Raw genomic sequence first — 16,924 nt, 5'->3', positions numbered from 1 at the left:
AGTGATCAGAGGGATAGAAGTTGATGTTATAAAGAAGCAGAGAGAGATTTAAAGATGCTAAGCTGTGAACTTTGAAGATGGAGGAAATTTCCCACCCCCACACCTGTGGACCAAGGAATGCAGTGAATGCTGTTCTAGAAGCTGAAAAAGGCAAAGAAACTGATTCTCCCGAAGAGCCTCCTGAGGTAGCACAAGCCTTCCAACAATTAGTTTTAGTCCGTTAAAACCCATTTCATGTGCCCGGCACGGTGGGTCAAGCCTGTAATCCCAGAACTTTGGGAGGCCGAGGCGGGTGGATCACGAGGTCAAGAGATCGAGACCATCCCGGTCAACATGGTGAAACTCCGTCTCTACTAAAAATACAAAACATTAGCTGGGCATAGTGGCGCGTACCTGTAATCCCAGCTACTCAGGAGGCTGAGGCAGGAGAATTGCCTGAACCCAGGAAGCGGAGGTTGCAGTGAGCCGAGATCGCGCCATTGCACTCCAGCCTGGGTAACAAGAGCGAAACTCCGTCTCAAAAAAAAAAAAACCATTTCACATTACAGACCACCAGTACTATAAGATAATTTCGTGGTGGTTGTTCTAAGCCGTGAAATTTGTGGTAAGATGTAACAGTGGCAACTAGTAAGCTAAAATATCACCTTATACAAAATGGAAGATATATCCACAATTGCAATTTTATCATTGCAAGTCTACATTAGTTCGTACTTTCTCTCCTTCCATTCACTTCTCACTTCTTAATAATCTATTTGTTCTTTCTCCTCTATCCTGTTTTATTTGTTTCACAAATAGTTTTCCAGGTTCTGTGATAAAGATTTAAGATATAACACATTTACCAAAAGTGTGATCTCTGTTTCACAAAACTAACAAAGAGTTACAGGAAAAATTAAACAAAGCCAAGAAGTTAAGAACTACTCTCTAGAGTTTCTCTGTCCAATGTAGTAGTCACCAGACAGATGTGGCTACTGAGCACTTGAAATGTGGGTGGTTTGGATCAAGATGTGCTGTAAGTATAAAAAAGGTACACACATAATTTCATAGACTTAAGTACAAAAAATGTAAAACATTTCAACAACTCTTATATTGATAACACACTACAATAATATTTTGGAGATAATTGGCTAAATAAAATATATTATTAAATTGTCTTTTCTTGTTTCTTTTAATTTTGTTAATGCAACTATGGATATTTAAAATTATGTATTTGGTTTACTTATTTCTACTGAAGAGTGCTGACCTAGATTACACTCTTTGAGACTGTAGGGGCCTGTTATGTATGGGTTGAACTGTGTCCCCTCAAAATTTATGTCGAAATACTAATCCCCAGTGCAACAGAATGTGGCCTTATTTGGAAGTTGGGTGTTGTAGACATAGTAAATTAAGATGAGGTCATTTGGGTGTGCACTAAACTACTGTGACTGGTTCCCTGAATAAAATAGAAATTTAGCTGAGTGCAAGGTTGGTATCTATAATCCCAGCACTTTAGGAGGCAAAGGTGGGAGGATTGCTTGAGACCAGCAATTTCAGACCAGCCTAGGCAATATATACTAAAAATTAAAACAATAAAAGAGCCTGATGTGGTGGGCACTCATAGTCCCAAGTTCTCAGGAGGCTGAGGTGAGAAGATCTCTTGAATCTGGGAAGTCAATGCTGCAGTGAGCCATGATCATGCCACTACATTTTTTGTCTCAAAAAATAATAATTAATTAAATATGAAAAGGAAAATTTGGACACAGAGATATTCACAATTGGATACACTATGCAACTCTGTGTAAAGACGAGGGCAGAAATAGGCTCAATGGATCTACAAGTCAAGCAGATTTCCAGAAAACCATAAGGGACTCAAGGAGAGGCATGAAACAGATGCTTCTTCACAATTTTTCAAATTAACCAACCCTGATAATACTTTGATTTCAGACATTTGCCTCCAGATCTGAGACAATATATTTCTGTTGGTGCTGCTGATTATAGTGCTTTTGATTATGTGGTACCTAGCAATGCAATTTCTAACAGAGTAACACAGGGATCTTTTTCAGAATAATGTGTTTAGCTGTGCAAATAAAATATATACTTCTATAAAGAAAACAAATAATAAAGAAATCCTGGAATTAAAAAGATCTTATAAAGTAAGTAATATGTATTAGTTCTTTTCACACTACTCTAAATAAAGTTCCTGACACTGGATAATTTACAAAGGAAGGAAGTTTAATTGACTCACAGTTCCACATTGCTGAGGAAGCCTCAGGAAACTTACAATCATGGTAGAAGGCGAAGGGGAAGCAAAACATCTTCTTCACAAGGCAGCAGGAAGGAAAATGCAGAGTGAAGGGAGAAGATTTCCTAATAAAACCATTATATCTCCTGAGTGCTCACTCATTATCACGAGAGCAGCGTAAAGGAAACTGTTCCCATGATCCAATTGCCTTCCTCCTTTGACGCCTGGGGATTATAGGTCCCTCCCTCAGCCCATGGGGATTACAATTCAAAACGAAATTTGTGTGAGAACACCGCAAACCACATTATAATATATATGCTTGTTTATTAGTACATTTATAAAAAGATCATCTTTGAATTCTAGTGTCTTCCTCTGTCATTACCTTTTCTGTAATATTGGATTCTACGTATGCCTCAATTATTCCTAGAAGTGTTTTGTTCTTTAGCTTTGCCAATCGTAGTCTATTCTGATTCTCTATTTCCTCATCTTCCACCTGGCCCTCAAATATGAGAAATTTTAAGGGCTCTATATTCACATCTTTTATTTTCTCCTTCTTAGACCCTATTTCATGAACTACTTTCTGATGACTTCCATCCTGACTTGTCTTCTGAAATCCAGAAAACTTTCTTAACTGGACGTTTCCAGTTCTATTTCTAACAGGAATCTCAAGTTCAACTTTACTTCTATTTTAAAATTAGTCAATTAAACAAAGATTTACCAGTTGTTAAGGGCAGAATCCAGTTAATTATACTGCTCTCTTTATTTCACTTGCCACATTCAATTGGTGCTGTCAGTTTTATATCATAACTTTTAAAGTTTTAATACGTACTCTTTTCTACTGACATCACTTTTGCTTAAACACTTTTTTGCTGTGGTTGTTTATTTTATACTTAGATTTTTGAAAACATCTACCTAGTAGATCCCCAAACTCCAAATTCAGAGTTTCTAGAGAGTCCTTTAGAAATTAAAATCGGATGAAATCACTATCTTGCTTTCAAAAATTTACCATTTTCTCTATATTCCAACCCCACTGTCATTGTTTTCTGCCTAATGCACAGACTTCCTTAAGTAATCCACAAAACACAAGACATTTGAACATCCAACAACCCTGACTCCCTGAAACATGTAGTTTGGGATGAGACAGGTTGAAAGGCTGGGAGATGGGGAATCTTTGACTCCTAGGAGGTCATAGGAGCACCTAAAGCGTGGGATAACAACTGTGATCAGTTGCTGGAGGTAAAAATAATCTATTATTTAGAAAAGATGTATGCAAACTCCCAGGTAGCTGCTTTACTGGATACATAAGAAAATGCCAAACAAGAAGAAAGAAAGCAAAAAAGACAGAGAGAGCAAGAAAGAAAGCAAGAGAAAGAAAGCAAGCAAGAAAGAACGGAAGAAAGGGTGAAATATTCACACCCTTGGTTATTCCTATTTCTAATAGTAGTTATAATGAAAGTAAGGGAGAGTGAGATGAGCAGATCATAACCTGGGCCAAGGTGAAGTCCAGCCAGCTTGTGCTATAGCCTCTAGTCTCAGACCTTCTTCCAAAGGGAAATGCTATGCTGAAATAAAAGTTTGCAAAGGTTAGAATAATTCAAAAGAGAATGAGATAAACAATGAGGAAAGATAAAAGGGAGGAAAAGGGGAGAGACTCCTTCCAGGAGGATTGAAATAATTAAATGGTTATTAAGAAGTAAGATGCATAAAGTAGACATTGATAAAGGTAAAAAAATATATAATGCAATGCTTTTGGGAGTTGAGTGGGCTTATAGGATCTCTTGTTAGTCCCCAGCACTAAAGAGCCAAAACAAATATGCTTTATCCAACCTAGGATTGCTGATATTTTTAAAAACATGGAGGCAAAGATTACATGAAAAACCTGTCCTCAAAAACCTAAGGCAATGGTCCCACAATCTAGTCACTATAAGGATTGATTAAAGAGTCAGTGTCCCTCACCTCAATGCCCAGTTGTGTACTCAAGGCCACCTGCACTTGAGTGGGTGCAGTGGTCAGTCAGTATGTAGAAAACTGATGTTACTAGGACTCCTTGTCACGGGAACTCCATGCACTGGGATTCCCAGACTTGATAAATTCCTACTAGGGACTAGAGTTAGGTTGGGAGGAGCTAAAAAGAATGCAAGGGTTGATTATCTTAAGGTTAAAATTGGATGAAAAATTGATATGTTTAAGCAGATTTTGTGCAAAATGCTTGTGTTTTTTTAATCTGTATGTATTATGGAATTGGATATTATGTATGACTGAGGAACACTTTACTTAATATTATGAAACAGAAGGTGTGTAACAGACTGAACTGTATGTGCTAAATGGAAACCGATAAGATTGCCACCCAAATTAACAACTTGTGTGGACAAGTTGTTGATTTAAGAATACCTGTTGGGCAAAATAGTTTAGAATCTCAGCATCTGTTTTTTTTTATTTTGGACTTGGTAGGACACACATTTTATAGGGGAGAATAGTTGCTAAATCTTGTAGATAAAACCACTTGAAAAGTCTTGGAGTTCTGTGGCAAAATCCTGTAAGCACAACACAGCATTAACTGCTGGGATGTTAGATTTCAGAATTTCAAGTACAGTGGCAATTATTAGCTTGCTATCAAACATTAATTGAAATTGCCCCTATGTAAATAATTTAAAATAATCTTGAAATCTGAAATAAACATATTATCTGGGGTGATGTCAATTAAATAGTCTAATGGGAAGGATAGTAAGTAATTGGAAGTGTTTCATGATAAGGTAGAAATTTTGTTTGTATAGAAACATAATACAAGAGGAATGTAACCCCCCCAAAATAAATAAGTATTCAATGTATTCACAAGCTGGTAATCTATTTTCCTCTATAGCTGACGTTTTAACCACCTTGGGATATACCTGATCAAATTGCCATTTATATGGTTCCTCAGTGACCACAAATAGATGGCTTGGTTTATGGATGGCAGTTCCAAGTGAAAGGGCAGCATCTTGTTTGGAAGGCTAACTACTCTGATCAAAGAAAGAAAAAGTAGACTAGCTTGGTGGGCTAAAAATTGCCTGCCGCTTGGCCCTATGGATGAGTTTTCATTGACTCATGAGCAGTGAGCAGCCCATGGCATGGCCATACGGTCAAGCAGAAAGGCAATGTAAAACTGTCCTATTAAAGGGATGATCATATGAGGAATGGCCCTATGGAAATAACTTTTGGAATGTGAGGAGTCAGTTAAAGTAGGACATGTTGATTTTCACTGAAGGAACCGTATTCCAGAATGAAAAACTGATGGGAGCCAGTAGTAGATGCCCTGATGCGCCTGCTTCAGGTGGCCAACTGAATTTTTGAGACAAGTGAACCTTAGGGATGTGCATCAATGTAGGTATGGACTACTTCTAGACATATTCCTCTTGTACTCTGTTAATCATGTCAATGGATTCTTCCTTATCATAGTTAATCTCATGATGTGATTACTAATAGTGATTTGTATTTTTTGTTTTGTTTTTATTTTTCATAATAGTTTCATATTGAGTGGAATGACTTCTTCAAGAAAAGAGTTATTCATTTGTCTTTTTTGAGGCCCTGAGAATTCAGCCAGTTTCAAATATATTTTATGCTAATCACTCATAGTGAAGATTTTTTCAACAGACAAGTAGTATAAATTTGGTTTCTCCACATATGTGTGATAGATTTTTTTATGTCATGAAACTTCATAAAAATTCCCATGATCTGTCTTTTGGGTTGAAGTGTGTCCCCCTATTCTCCCAAAGTGATATGCTGATGATCTAACCCTGGTACCTGTGAATGTGAACCTAGTTAGAAGGTCTTTGGAAACGTAACAAAGTTAACACGAATTCAGACTGGATTATGAACAGCCCTCAATTATTGATCTTCCTATGAGAAGAGAGATTTGGGTGCGCAAGATATATGTAAGGAAGAAAAACGGGTGATGAAGGATGCAGATATTAGAGTGATATAGCAACAAAGCAATTTCAAACTAAAGTCTCTCTACTTCTTTTCTTTCTCTTTTTTTTTTTTTTTTTTTTTTTTTTTTTGAGACGGAGTTTCGCTCTCATTACCCAGGCTGGAGTGCAATGGTGCGATCTCGGCTCATCGCAACCTCCGCCTCCTGGGTTCAGGCAATTCTCCTGCCTCAGCCTCCTGAGTAGCTGGGATTATAGGCACGCGCCACCATGCCCAGCTAATTTTTTTTTATATTAGTAGAGACGGGGTTTCACCATGTTGACCAGGATGGTCTCGATCTCTTGACCTCGTGATCCACCCGCCTCGGCCTCCCAAAGTGCTGGGATTACAGGCGTGAGCCACCGCGCCTGGCCTACTTCTTTTATTTTCAATGCTAAATGTCTTGGTTTGAAGAACCTAATGTCTATATTGGTTCAGTCCATGGTGTTGTTAAGAGCAGAAAGCCCTCATCTTAAACTATCTCTTAGAAATAGCCTACACTCCCTTTATAGAAAAGTATTGTTAACTAACATGTCATGAACTGTTTCATGTAATACCTTTATCTTCCTGTCTTTTTATTGAGATTCTTTTTTTTCCATTCTTATTCCAGCTCCTCTAATCTTGAGCTAAGACTGCTTTGAACCCTTCAGGATGAATTAAGCATTTTATTTGTTTGTATTTTTGCATATATCAGAAAAAATCATTAAAATATCAACTTACTTACAGCTCAAATTATATTTGCCTATTTTATACCCAAGGGCTTTGCACAAAATACACAGTCAATAGTTTTTTAATGAGAAAACAGAGTACAATATTTTTGATATGTCATCTTTAACATTAATAGTAATTGAAAATTACTAAAAATAATTATATTTCCTTTCAAAGATCTTTCCTCTAAAATAATATAATTTAAATGGTTTGCTGCATTTTTAGTTCAGAGAAAGCATTTTGCTACCTACCTTCTAAATAGCATATGTTCGGTGGTGCCAGCATTATGTCATTATTTGAACTTAATGCTATGCTTGGACAATATATAAACCCATACTTACCATACTTCCTATAACAACCAACCTAGCAAGATAAATCAGATGGCCTCAATGGAAAATTTTCTGTATTAATTTTCTTTGAATCCTCAGTATCTTGGCACACAAAAAGAGCTCAGAATATGTTGTATGAGCTTATTAGTAAGTGGATGCATAAAAATGATTTATAAAAATGATTTTAACAGTCAAGAGCCACCAATGAAATATATCCTTGATAAGGCTTATGTTAAAGCAGGTATTTTCGAAATTTGAGAAATGCATTGATTTTTGAAATATGTGCCAGGTTTCATTTTAGATGGCATTACAAGACTGTTTCCCAATAGTATCTAGTACTCAATAGCCCTTCAGTGAATTCATAATTATTTTGTATATGCTCACATTTGCATTCATCTCTCTGCCATTCTTTCAAAGTTGGCTGCATTCAGGAGAAAATCAAGCTGAACTCACTCAGTAAACAAAGAAACCTCTTTTCCAACCATCTGATAAGGTTAAATAAAAGAGTTTTCATTTGTCGGAGCCAAGGTCCTGTCTGATGAATTAAATTATACAGTCCATTAGAATAGAAAATATATCTTATGCCAACTTTATTCAACACATAGATCATGGATTTGGCCTTAGGGCTGATTTAAATCTTTGATAGTTGCTTTTAGGTTGCTTCCACAAAGAAAATATTAACGTTTTTCTCCAACCTCAGAATGACAACACCTGTTAATTTATTCATGGGATGGACATTTGCTGAACATCTACTATTGCTGCCTCAATTTAAGATCTTGTTATTGGTCTATTCAGGGATTCAACTTCTTCCTGGTTTAGTCTTGGGAGGGCGTTTGTGTCCAGGTTTTATCCATTTCTTCTAAATTTACTGGTTTATGTATATAGAGGTGTTTGTAATTGTCTCTGATGTTAATTTGTATTTATGTGGAATTGGTGGTTATATGCCCTTTATCATTTTTGATTGCATTTATTCAATTATTCTCTCTTTTTCTTCTTTGTTAGTCTGGATAGTGGTCTATCTATTTTGTTGATCTTTTCAAAATACCAGCTCCTGGATTTATTGATTTTTTGAGGGTTTTTCTTGTGTCTCTATCTTCTTCAGTTCTACTCTGATCTAAATTATTTCTTGTCTTCTGCTGGCTTTTGAATTTGTTTGATCTTGCTTCTTTAGTTCTTTTTATTGTGACATTAGGGTGTTGATTTTAGATCTTTCCTCGCATCTCATGTGGGCATTTAGTATTGTAAATTTCAATATTTAGATTGGGAAATGCAGATAACACCACAAAGATATTCCTCAAGAAGAGCAACCCTAAGGCACATAATCCTCAGATCCACCCAGTTTGAAATGAAGGAAAAAATGCTAAGCACAGCCAGAGAGAAAGGTCAGGTTACCCACAAAGGGTAGCCCATCATACTCACAGCAGATCTCTCGGCAGAAACTCTACAAGCCAGAAGAGAGTGGCTTTCTTAATATTCAACATTCTTAAAGAAAATAATTTTCAATCCAGAATTTTTATACAGCCAAACTAACCTTCATAAGTGAAGGAGAAATAAAATCCTTTATGGACAAGCAATTGCTGAGAGATTTTGTCACCACCAGGCCTGCTTTACAAGAACTCCTGAAAGAAGCAGTAGACATGGAAAGGAATAACCAGTACCAGCCACTGCAAAAACATACCAAATGGTAACGACCATCGACACAATTAAGAAAATTCATCAACTAACAGGCAAAACATTCAGCTCCATCAAAATGGCAGGATCAAATTCACAAATAACAATATTAACCTTCAATGTAAATGGTCTTAATGCCCCAATCAAAAGATAAACTGGATAAAGAGTCAAGAGCCATTGGTGTGATGTATTCAGGAGACCCATCTCACGTGCAAAGACACACATAGGCTCAAAATAAAGGGATGGAGGAAGATTTGCCAAGTAAATGGGGGTCAAAAAAAAGCAGGGGTTGCAATCCTAGTCTGTGATAAAACAGAATTTAAACCAACAAAATCAAGAGACAAAGAAGGGCATTACATAACGGTAAAGGGATCAATGCCACAAGAAGAGGTAACTATTCTAAATATATATGCACCCAATACAGAAGCACCCAGATACATAAAGCAGGTTCTTAATTATCTATGAAGAGACTTAAACTCTCCACTGTCAATATTAGACAGATAAATGAGACAGAAAATTAACAAGAATATCTGGGACTTGAACTCAGATCTTGACCAAGCGGACCTAACAGACATCTATAGCTCTCCACCCCAAATCCACAGAATATGCATTATTCTTAGCACCACATCACACTTACTCTACAATTGACCACATAATTGGAAGTAAATCACTCCTCAGCAAATGCAAAAGACCAGAAATTATAACGGTCTCTCAGGTCACAATGCAATCAAATTAGAACTCAGGATTAAGAAACTCACTCACAACCTCACAACTACATGGAAACTGAACAACTTGCTCCTGAATGACTACCGGATAAATAATGAAATGAAAGCAGAAATAAAGATGCTCTTTGAAACCAATGAGAATGAAGGCACAGTGTACTAGAATTTCTGGGACACGTTTAAAGCAGTGTCTATATCTATTTTTCAAAATTAGAAAAACTTTAACAAATCTCTTATCCTTGAGACTTTCAAATTAAGAGCAACAAAAGTTCAATGATATAGACACTAAAAGCATATTGAGCCATAAATTGGATCAAAATAAAAATGAAAAACTAGGAAAAAATTTAATGGTGATGACCCAAACATCTGACAAGGATCTTAATACCTGAAAATAGCAAAGGCTTTTAAAACCCAACATAATAATAATAATAATAAAAATAATAATAATCAAGACTGAGTGTGAGGCTCACACCTGTAATCCCAGCACTTTGGGAGGCCAAGGCAGGTGGATCACCTGAGGTTAGGAGTTGGAGACCAGCCGGACAGTAGTGGCATGCACCTGTAATCCCAGCTACTCGGGAGGGTGAGGCAGGAGAATCGCTTGGGCCTGAGAAGCAGAAGTTCTGGTGAGCTGAGATCCTGCTACTGCTCTCTAATCTGGGTGACAGAGTGATAACCTTTCTCAAAAAAAAGTCATAATAATAAAAATAAAGCCAAAATAATTTTAAAAAAACAGGAAAAATGTCATTAAGATGAATTTGAATTACAAAGAAAAATGATATGCATATAGTTTTCAAATCCATGAGTAAATATTCAAACTTAGAGGCTTCTAATTGTCTCTTAGTATCCATTCTTCTTTTATTTTAGTAAAAATTAATATTAAAAATATGTGTCATAGTTGCTTCCCTTGCAGATATGTATGATCATGTAGCTAGAGGTAAGTGCAACTGTTGAGTAGACATCTAGGATGTCTCTTTAAGAGAGAAAACCACTTCTTTCAACAGCCTACTTTTTATTTTTCTATTTCTTTTTTGAATATAATTGTGATAGTTAAGTCTCCAGCAGTTGTTAGGAAGATGAACCTGAAACTGCAGTCTTGTTCCTGAATCACAAGCAAATTTGTGGTGCTTCCATTATCAGCCCTGAGTTACCCTATTCTCGTATTCAGTTTTATTACTTAAATTTATTTATTTTGCTTTATTTGATTGATTGATTGATTGATTGATTGAGACAGAGTCTCGCTCTGTCACCCAGGCTGTAGTGCAGTGGCGTGATTTAGGTTAACTGCAAACTTCACCTCCCAATTCTCCTACCTCAGCCTTCTGAGTAGCTGGAATTACAGGTACCTGCCACCACTCCCAGCTATTTTGTATTTCTAGTAGAGACAGGTTTCATCATGTTGACCAGGTTGATCAAAAACTCCTGACCTCAAGTGATCCATCCACTTCAGCCTCCCAAAGTGTAGGGATTACAGGTGAGAGCCACCATGCCCACCCTTCAGTTTCATTTTTTAATGGCAGAGAAATGCAACATTGTGTAGTATCAGTTCCTATTATTTTAACTATTTTATGAACACAAACCATATTCTATACATAAAATTAATTCACAAATACATGATATTTAGTTTGGTTTAGCAAAGGTAAAAAAGGTTGAGACTATTTTTGTCAGGGTGTGGAAAAACAGGCAATCATACATTATTAATGATGTGGTAAATGTAAATTGGTAAAAATTCTTTGAAAAATACTTGGTGTCATTTCTACAAATTAAAAAAATATGTATCCTTTGTCCCAGAGGTAGATATCTTTATAAGGACTTTAGAAATCTCTTCTAAGGAGACTTTCTGGATGCCATGGCAACACTTCTGCTGACACAGTATTCTTCTCCTTTCTGTGGGGGATATGTTCCAACACACTTTGTCAGTGTCTGAAATTATGGATAGTAAATAATTCTAAATATAGAAATTTTTCCAATAAATCCATATCAATGAAAAAGTTTAATTTATAAATTATGCTTAGCAAGAAATTAACAACTAATAATAACATAACATAATTACAACAATAAATTATAAAAAAAATTATGTCAATGTAATCTCTGTTTTTTCTCAAAATATGTTGTGGTACTGTACCACTGGTAACTGAAAACTGAAACCACAGAAAACAAAATGACAGATAGGCAGGGAGCATTCTATATCATTTTCTAGATCTTTAGTCAAATGACCACAAAAAGAGTAAGGGAGGCTACTACAAAAACATTGAGTTGCAATTGCAGGTAACATCATTTATTATGAAAGAGAATTTGAGATAAGTATAAAGCTCAACGATAGAGTTCTTGTAAAAATAATAAAAAGAAAAAGAAATGGAACATCTATTTAGTAGTAGACAACCACGCATTTACAAAGGTTGAGGAAGATTTTGGGGTGTTGATTTGTGAAGACACACTGGAAAGACTGAGTGAAAGCATTTCTGTGAGGTTCTTCCTTCCTAGGAATGCCTTAGGCAGTTTTGACCTCCCCCGCCTTCCTGCTTTGTATACTGACAGGATTTTCCAAATTGGAAATAATCTCAAGACTGTTAGAATACTCTCAGTTTTTATCGGTGCAATCTTTTAGTGGAATACGCATGCTATTTTCTGAAAACAAGCCACTTCATCACATTCACTTGTACTGCAGACAAAACTTGATTGTCATTCTGGAACCAAAATGTCTCCCAGTGTGGAAAGGAAACAATGGTTTGGGTCTTCCTAGGTACAGATGCTATACTGGTAACATTACTTCTTTCTTATAGTCTCTACTAATTATTAGTAAAGGTCACATTGGGTAAAAATCTATAAATGTTCTGAGTCTGTTTGACAGTTCAGCCTTTACTGATAGTTCAGTATCTGAACACATTGGTGCATATAAAGCAAGTTAGAAGGTAAATTGCCAAATTTACCTTCACACACCCCTTGCTGCTATAATCCAGTATCTTCAGAGTTGTGGGATCCAAGCTGGTAGTGTGAGATGAATGCAGCCTACCAGGATGAGTGGACCCAATGGACCCAAGCAAAGTGGGGCAAAGAAATGAGCAGCCACAGAAGTTTCTGGCCTGAAAAGTAACATCCCCAAGGATTCCATTAGATAAATGGGTTGCTGCAGTATAAACCTGTGCTGTTCGACGATCAACTATATTTCAAATCTGTAATTTGGTAGACCATGTTGTTATTTTGGAGACATTTGATTATATTTTAAAAATTATTTAATTACATCTCAGTTTTCCATTTCTGTCCTATAATTTTCTTTCTATTTACATTCCTCAATATTTTCCAATCATCTGGTCTGTCTTATTGATGTCATCTCTTACTCGCTTTTCGATTTTCATATTCTTACTTTGTGGTCTTCACATGCTGTTGCAAACATTTTTTGCCAGTATCTGTTCCTCATCTGCATTCTTACATCTCTCAGTAATAGGTATATTTATTCATATTCTGGTAGATAGTAATGATAATAAACTCAACAGATACCATGACAAGTAATTTGATTAGAAATTCTTTCAAGGTTAATTTTGCATGCACATTTATGCATGGCACTATCCAAGCCGTGCACTTGACTTTAAGGCTGTATTTCCTTCCAATTTCTATGATAAGATTGAATTGATGTCATTTTATCCTGATGAAAGATAATATGTAGTTACTTCAGTCCATACAATCAAACACAGTTTTCTTTGAGGTGCTCCACAGGTGTGCATTAATGGGCTGCTAGGTCAATTAGTCTGCTATGTTGCTACCAAAATAACCTAGTTTTCCGTTATTGAGCTGAAATGTCACAAGGCTATTATAAGGATTAAATCAAATAATTTATGTAAAATTTAAAGAAATTAGCATAGTTTCTATTCAGTAAATGCTTCTATCTTCAAATCAATTTTCTTAGTTTGTAAGGAAAATATCCAGTCACTCAGTCTTATCAAATATTAATAGGAATATATTTACTCAATAGGAAACTGCCCAGGACATAATCTTTCTCAAAGAATCATCTACTTTGAATTTAACAAGGAAAACATTTTGTTTCAAGTACTTTCATTATTTTTCCTGAAAGTCAACTATTTCATATGTATTATGTCCAATTATTAAAACACATAAAATTGTAAAGATGAAAATAACTCTAACTGTGACAGCCATGGAGATGTGTCACTCAGATCTGCTGCAGGAGGTCTAGAAAGCTGACAGCCTCCACCTGCTGTGTCTTCAGGTTTCACTGACGTATCTATCCATGCCAAGGTCAGACTTTCTTCTGACGGCCCTAAGTCAAGGAGTGGAGCAGAGGAGGGACATTAGACTTGAGCCATTTCTTCCCATTACTTCTAAGAGGGAATACTTGCCATGGAGTTTGCTATGACTTGATTGAGCCTTTCTCAGAGCTGCACTGGAGTATGAGGTTCCTCCTACCCCATGTCCTCCCAGACCTCAGTTGTATCCTAAGTGTCAGAAATGGATAGGGGTCTCAATGCTCTCCTTGCCTTCCTCTGCTCCTTGTCCTCTTTATTTTTTACAGACACTTTACTCAATGAATTTTTGGCAATTCTATTTTTGTCTTGGCTTCTGCTTCCAAGAGGACTAGAACTGACACATTTCTAAATTGAGATTTTTATCTGAATATTATTAAGGACTATTTTCTACCTTAATAGTCAAGGCTGGGTGAAACAGAAATAAAATTATATACATAAGGAATATCAAATATAGTATTAAAATTTCTAAGTCATTTAGTGAGACTGTATGAAATCACCATCTTGGCTACGGTAGAAGGCCTCCATTGTTGTATTTTTCTTATGAGAATTATAGCTTCACATTCTCAGATATAATATGGGAAATGTGAAAAAAAAACTGGTTGTTGGAATCATCAAAGAGAATTGTAATAATTTTAAAAGTAAATTTAATAGAGTCATAGATTTGAAAATCAATTTCTTATTTCCAACACTTTTAAAATCGTACAGAGTATATTATAATATAATTTTATATAACAAAGAAAGACTGGTTTTTAAAACAGCTCTATGGAACCTTCAAAATTATCCTGTATACTGCCCACACTTAACAAAAGAGAATATGAAGATTCTTACAAACTAGCCACCATTACTGCCAGAACCAGAATTAAAATTCCTCTGTATAGAATATTTTTGCCAAAATAGTATAGCGCTTTAATACAACTTTTGATCAAAACACCAGCTTAAGGGGTTACATATGAAGTTTTCCTCCTAATCATTTCTCTATCAGATCTCTAAATGTTAGTCTCTCTTATTGTACAAAAGACTGGAAAGTTACATGAAGTAAATCCCCATGTATTAGATTTTCTGGTAAAGGGAACTGTGGAATAAAAAAGATTTGCTTGTTATTGCAGAATTTGGGGACTCATTCCTAAATGCAATCAAGGACCATTAATGGATGCAAAATGCCTGGTTCCTTCACATGTCATAAGAATATACCAGTGTCAATTACTATTAAATTTGACTTCAGTGCTAAAATGTAATTTCTTTCCAACTCTATTTAAAATAATAGTTTCATGACTCTAATTAAGTCATTGTGTATCATTAAAACATTTTTTCTTTAACACGGAATACACTTTTAAGGAAAATTACTGATACAACCATGAGATTAAGGACTTTTTATTTGATTAATATCCACACAGGCCTCAACATCTTGTTTTCTCAGAGTTTATGCTAATACATACTAATCTCCTTTTAGTCCTATAGAGAGCTACAAGTGTGAATTGGGTGGGGAAAGGAGAATCTTGCCTGCTCAATATATGTTAATGCCAGAGGGATAGAAAATTATCAGACTGGTTTTTATGTAAATTTTTAAGTGCATGCAGAAAACTGCCTGGCTAAAATCTGCTTTAAATAAGAAGGATTTTCATTAATGATGAGAAAACATGAACCGTGGTCTCTAGGGATGTACAGAAGAATCTACAATGGTAATCTAAAAAAGTAAAGCCTACTAGACAGATGGTATCATAGAAGAAGAAGAAAAAAAACCAGACAAACACACAAAACCAAACAGCGTCTTGAGCTAGGAAGAAGAAAACGTCCAGATCCTCCTAGAATGATAAATAGAATGGAACGTGCCCTTGTGAAAGAAGGAGGATAGGAAATTCGTATTCGTAGCTGGAAACCCATAAAGATTATTTGTTTGATTCATGGTGAAATCAAAGGAAGAAAAGATAGTAAATTTTAAAAGTCCTTAGAGGCAAGCATATTAGACAAGTCTTATGCCTTTGAACACTTAATTTGATATAGCACAATAAAAATATTAATTGGAAATTTTGATTAATATTTAATTTTTATTGTTAGTTTTAATCTAAGAATGTGCAGATCATGATTTTTAAAGTCATACAGAAAATATATTTTGGATAGAAAACATATTTTATTAAAATTTTTATCTAATTATGTCATCATTATTTCTACTTTGCAACCATATTTTCCAAATAAATTGTCTAAGTTTAGCATCCAAAATTTCCTAAACTCTTAATGTACTTGAAAGCAAAATTTTGGATGCAGTGTTACTAGTTTTCCAAAATTAAAACAACTTTATTATTTGTTTTCTTTCAGTTTTAAAACAACCTACTCATCTTAAAATTCTCAAACACTTGGAAATACACACAGTGAAGTAAAAATAATTGTAAGACCCATTATCCAGACATAAATATTGATAGCATTTTGGGGAAAACCATTCAGAAATTATGTAACTGTGTGTTACATATTACTCTATGTTTGTATGTTACATACAAACATAATTAATTACACATATTATAATACATGCAAGTGACTTTAGATAACAATAGAAAAACATTTATAAATGTTTCCTGGCTAAACAATATTACATGACAACTTTCTCTTCAATAAATATTTGCCTCTTTTATATGAAGTGTTACCATATAGTGAGCATATACTCTGTGCCAGACACAGTAAACACAGATGTAAGCAACATGCAATAGATGCTAAATATTAGTTCTTACCATTCTATCACCTAATCTTTATTAGAATTATATACATTAGTAATAATTATCTCCATTTTATACATAAAGATACCTATCTTAGTTTCAGAAACTTTTTCATGTCATACAGTTATAATTTTTCTTTGTCTAATGTTGTCAGATGTTTTTAATGTCTACTTAATACATCCAAAGTACAGGTATTTATTCTAACATTATTTAGTTAATTCTGTATTTATGGAATTTTAGTTTATATAGTATGTCTCACTATGAATTTTTTTTTTTTGCATTCCCATTTCTTATTTATATAGCAAGAATAAATCTCTAGAATACAAGTTGATAGTTCAAAAAATGCAGTATTTAGATTTTAAGATAC

The sequence above is a fragment of the Aotus nancymaae genome, unplaced genomic scaffold (genome assembly GCF_030222135.1).
Source record: "Aotus nancymaae isolate 86718 unplaced genomic scaffold, 86718_ANA_hifiasm-v0.15.2.pri h1tg000022l_1, whole genome shotgun sequence".
Lineage (NCBI taxonomy): Eukaryota > Metazoa > Chordata > Mammalia > Primates > Aotidae > Aotus > Aotus nancymaae.
This window is presented reverse-complemented; position numbering follows the sequence as displayed.